Below are 5599 nucleotides of genomic sequence, written 5' to 3' on the forward strand. Positions count from 1 at the left end.
TAGGCTATAGTGTTAGTTTAAATAATGGTTATTTTGTTGCTATTTATCACTAGCCTATACAGTTGATATTTGCACAGGACAGATGGCGGTTGCTCGATAATAGAGCTAAATTTGAGCTAAAACTTTTGGGGTCCGCGGGGGTCTATGACAGTCCAAAAGGGGTCCGCGAAGACAAAAAGTTGAGAACCACTGCTCTAGAATACGAAATTAAATTCCGTCATATCTAGGGCTGCATTTAAAAGAAACGGTGTTTTTAAACACTTTGTTTAAAACATGCTTTAAACAGTGTTTTAATTGAAGGCCTTTTTAAAAAAAATACGTTTTTTTCAAGTTCAAATTATGCCATAATTGTGTAAATACTTTCCAAAAAACATGTTATGTGAGCCTATACGGACAATTACCACCCGATATAGCCGACGTATGTCGATGTGGGATGGTTAAAACCCTCAAAATAGTCGGTTCAACATTGATAGTACAGATATTTCGTCAAATTAGCTATATTTACCCTATATTTTCAATGGTCAATGTCAATCCACTATGACGTCACACTTAAATATTCGTGACGTCATGAATTAAAAACAAAAACAAAAAAAAAACAAAATTTGAGCCTTGTTTTAAACATGTTTGTTTTAAATTGATTTTTGTTTTAAATACAACCCTGTCATATCTAACCGTATATCTTAAACAATTTTTCCAATCAGAAGATATTTATATTTTATAACAACATTTCGCGTTACATTATTTTGCCGAGTCTTAGCTATCAACTCTGAAACTACGTCGTAAAGTATTTAACAATGGATGGGGAATGGGATTGAAACTTTACCATGACATAAAAACTCATAAAACAGGATATCCGGGTGAAAATATGTAAAGTTTTACGCATCCGTGGAACACCAGACCAGACCAGAACCTACTTCAGAGTTAGCCTACGCTACGGTATAAATCATACACTATATTTTAATCCAGATGATGCTTGCTTTTAGGGACATAGGGAGATATCCACGTAAGCACAGGACCGTAACTGCCGCTACCCAAATCCCTCAGTTGGGGGGAGCGAGCTCGAAGGGGGCCCAAAATTATTTCGTGAATTAACATAAATCGTAGACTATTTTTTTGGAAATTTATGTAACTTTTTCAAAAAATTGTTCGCGCCGCGCGCGATTTAAAGTTGTCATGTATATTAATTATTGGGTACCCTCCCCCCAGGGATATCTAGAAGTTCTAAATATCCCTGCCTTCCCCGGACAAAAAGACGCATGATTTATAGAAATGGGCACTTCAGCGTCGGTCATTACCGCGCCACGACGTATCAAGACATATGAAGTTATAGGCCATGTAACATGCGACTCCGAGAAGTGTGACAGAACGATCAGCAGCGAGCAGACTTGGCCGAAAAAAACAGCCCTTGTGCTGACCGAGAACTTCGATATTTACATAATTATATATATGTTTATTAGTCCATACGCGCCTAAATGTTTGGCGCCGAATGTTGCCGTCTTGGCAATCTGAGCCCCACAAGACTATAATACCATCCCGCAGGCTACATTATTTGTCAGTAAAGAAATACCAATTTGAAATCATGTACGTCTTTCAGTACGTTTGGGGGATGTCAATATCTTTTGACATAGCAGATCACGAATGGCATCATGTAACGAAGTCATTATACCAACGGGTACGCTCGAAGATGTTTAATTATTATTTAGGAGTCTTACCTTTTCCAACACACCTCACTAAGCTCTATCGGTAAATATGATTAGGTGAGCAGAGAGAGGATAAAATTTGATTCCGTTCATCAACCTAAGTGGGGCCCAAGACCAACGTTTTTGGGGGCTGACGAAGTGCTGTTACGGTCCTGCGTATAACTGCGATGTAGCTCTGGCAGTGTTGGGATCAAGTCACTACCTTCGAGTCACGAGTCATTTCGAGTCATTGCACATTTTGACTCGAGTCAAGTCAAGTCAAGTCAATCGATTTTCGAAAGTGACTCGAGTCAAGTCAAGTCACTCGATTTTTGGAGTTGACTCGAGTCAAGTCGAGTCAAGTCAAGTCAAGTCAAGTCAAGTCAAGTCACGAGTCAAAACACAATTCAAGTCAAGTTGCCTTTTCGAAGTATGAGGCATGATTACGTCATTGCATTTTGCTAGCTGTCTGAAATACAGATTGAGTGATTCTGAACCGATGGACGAATATAACGTTAAATATACGCGCAAGAAGGCGCTGTATCGCTCACATATACGTAGAACTACTAAACTACGTAAGTAATTGCATAGCTTCGGTTTAAAGTTGCCAGCCAAAATAGAGAAACGAATTGATAAGATGGAATCCATTACTTATTTACAAATTGATATGACACAATTAGAGCCTGCGCCAATGTTTGAGGACTATTATATAAACTATATTCGAATTGAATTTCAATAAAAAAAGAGACGGTTAAGGTAAGAACACAGAACAGATATATACATTTTGCTATTAAATTTACTTTACTATTTTAGTTTATGACAACGTAAGCTGTAAGCTTTGATCTCTTCGTTTGCGGTCAATTTAATTGTGAAAGAACAATGTTGGCTCAGTAGAACGCACGATCCTTGAATTATTGGTCGCTTTCACGGGTTACATCAGCGTTTCGCGAACAATCTGAACATATGCAAAATTCAGTGATCGTTATCGACACCGATTACTTGATGACTTGAAATTGACTAGTGAATTTTGCTCCGAGTCACGAGTCAATCCCCATTTCTGATACGCCGAGTCAAGTCAAGTCAAGTCATTGTCACACAAAAATGATGATTTGATTATTTTTTTTCTCTTTTCGCAAAATCAAGACCGTTTTATTCGCACGAGCGTTCGAACTAGAGTAGTGTTCATTCCGCCCTACAACTATGCACTTCGTCTTTTATACATATCCTTTACTTTTATATTTTATTGCCTTTTATGTACAGCGCCCTAGTGTAGTAATGATATATTGTTATATTCGGCGCTCAATAAATTATTATATTATTATTATTATTATTATTATTATTTTAGCAAAGTGACTCGAGTCAAGTCAAGTCATACGAAAAAGGTGACTCGAGTCATCCCAACATTGAGTTCTGGGTTATGTTCCGTTGTTGTGTACCACCTTTAGGGCGAGAATACACACTCTGTTCGCTAAGACCCTAGGGTTGAATGCAAGTTTTGTTTCATCGTCTCCATGATCGCCTTCTAAAATTGCCAAAATATAGGATTACTTTCCCTTCAACATGTGATGAAGGAGCGGCGCTCCGAAAGTTATATTCATTTGTGAGTGTACGTTAAATATGGCATGAAAGATACCAAGGTATTTTTTATAATATAGGAGCCATGCAACTGACTGAAGCTTCAAGACCCGTGGCGGCCTGTAGTCCAGCATTGGAAGCGAAGATGTTACCCCTGAACATTATAGAGATACTTTATCCCTAAAAAATAGTCAACATCTTGCACTGATTTGATCAAATATTTAATATTATTCAACCAAAAATAGTTTGTATTCAAACGTTTGGGTAAGTGCGATTCTACAGCTGTACGATGCCCAATGCACCTTGCACATGCACATTGCACATATACTCTGCAGTTGCCAGCGCATAAATGCATTCTCTAAATTGCGGTCACAGACCGCTTAAGTTTGAGAAACCATAGATTGCACCACGTCCCACATTTCGCGTGTAACCTAGATTGCACAAATAATGCAAACCAATCTGAGAGTGACTCACGAGCTTATGGTAACTTCCGATCACCGACTGCGCCCCAAGAAAATGTAATGGCGCTATAATGATTGGTAGACAGACAGACGGATTATTTATTTCGTTAAATTCGAGTTTACACAGATATTCAAGACAGACAATGACAGCGATACGACCTCACTCTCAAGTGGCGAGGTCTTCATGACATCTGCAATTCAGGCGTAATGATGGCAGGGTTGTAATGACTCGAGTCCTGACTCGACTCGAGTCACAGTTTTCTGATGACTCGACTCGAGTCATTCTGTGTATTGACTCGATTTGGACTCGAGTCATTGTGCATGTCTCGAACAAGGTCATATGACTCGAGGCTCAGACGGCAAGACCGACATTTCATTGTAATTTCGAAGAATAGTAAAGTAACTAAACCATTGAGATTTCGTCTATTGATACTGGAACTTGAAAATGCGACCAGAAACTGCCAAAAGTGAGGAAAATTGGTATATTATTAATGCGAACCAATCGATATCACGAAATAGAGTTATAAAAAGGGGTTTTAACAAGACTTTAACTGGAAACTGAGCAGTCAACACAATGACTTGGACTTGAGTCATAAAACCATGACTTGGACTCGACCCTTTGCTCGCTGACTTGGACTCGTACTCAACTCGGTTGTGAATTGAAAATGACTCGACTTGACTCGAGTCAAAACTATAAAAGTGAGATTGACTTGTGACTCGGAGCTTTGCGACTTGGTTACAACCCTGAATAATGGTGCATGTCAAATAACTGTTGGTCTATAACAGTTCAACAAAACGGTGAAGAGAATATCATAGAACGCAAACGCAGAACAGTAGCAATGAAATTCCCTTCAACTAACATAGTATCGCACTTTGCAATCTGAGCCCCACAGTACAGATGCGAACAGCAGAGGAAAATGATACGCTCCAACTTGGAATCGTATGCTTCTTACGAAAGAAATTTGTTTCTGGTACGTTTAGGCGATTCCAATATATTTCCACTTCAGCCTACCGACAATCCTGATGGGAGGTCAAGAAATAACAGCATGCAACAAAATGACTAATAACAATGGTCCACCCGAAGATGCATCATGAATGCCCTAAATTTCCGAAGACATTACCTCCATCAACTCCACCAGTGAATCTGATCCCATGGGCTGATAAAGGATAAATGTTTGATGGTAATATGTGAATCTACTAATATTAATGACGAAATTCATTTGTGAATCTTAAAAAAATTTCGCACAACATGGCGACTCGCTATTCCAGTGCGTATAGTATGTCGGATTGTACCTCAAATGGACATGGACACTGGACAGTTTAACATGGGTATTTGACGCCCAGTTAATTCATTGTGGCTTATGCACTGGAATATGGCCGTAGGCTACATTAATAGTCAAAATGCAGTTGTGAATCGCAAAAGGTTGCCAACCACTGTTGAGGATTGTATTTCCGGAATATTAGCAATGCGTGCTTACTGCTTATATTACGGACAGATACACCGATATCCGCTATCTATTGATGGCTTACTCTATGCTCCAGTGACGCCTGCATATGCTCGAACAGCATTGTACGGTCAATACGTTCTCTCGAATATATTTTTGCAGTCAACTTTGAGGAAAGAGAAATTTCCTACAGTTTGCGACGAGGCATCATACAAACCTACATTGCGTGCCAGGAAATTGATAGCCATTACCAATGGATGATGGAACTATCAACAGTTGTTTGACATTTTTTATAGAAGTGAACGTTATCGTGTGGGTCTAAAGGTGTGACCATTATGAGTAACCCGTGCATGGCAAGAGTATAGCCATGGCCGTTGCTGGCATAGATGCCTTACCAAATTCCATGTTTTTTAACGTGTGCCAGCAATGATATATAGTG

The 5599-nt window shown here is 39.2% G+C and overlaps 2 protein-coding genes across 2 annotated transcripts in view; both read right to left on the bottom strand.

Annotated features, from left to right (window-relative positions):
• Positions 1 to 5599, bottom strand: part of LOC145457734 (ubiquitin-like protein 3) — a 245928-nt gene that overhangs the window by 57108 nt on the left and 183221 nt on the right. The window lies entirely within an intron of this gene.
• LOC145457722 (THAP domain-containing protein 1-like) overlaps positions 1 to 5599 on the bottom strand; it is a 474772-nt gene that overhangs the window by 4754 nt on the left and 464419 nt on the right. The gene's annotated exons all lie outside the window — the stretch shown is intronic.

This window comes from Botryllus schlosseri, chromosome 15, assembly GCF_051294905.1.
Source record: "Botryllus schlosseri isolate E-star chromosome 15, Bs_hap1, whole genome shotgun sequence".
Classification (NCBI taxonomy): Eukaryota; Metazoa; Chordata; class Ascidiacea; order Stolidobranchia; family Styelidae; genus Botryllus; species Botryllus schlosseri.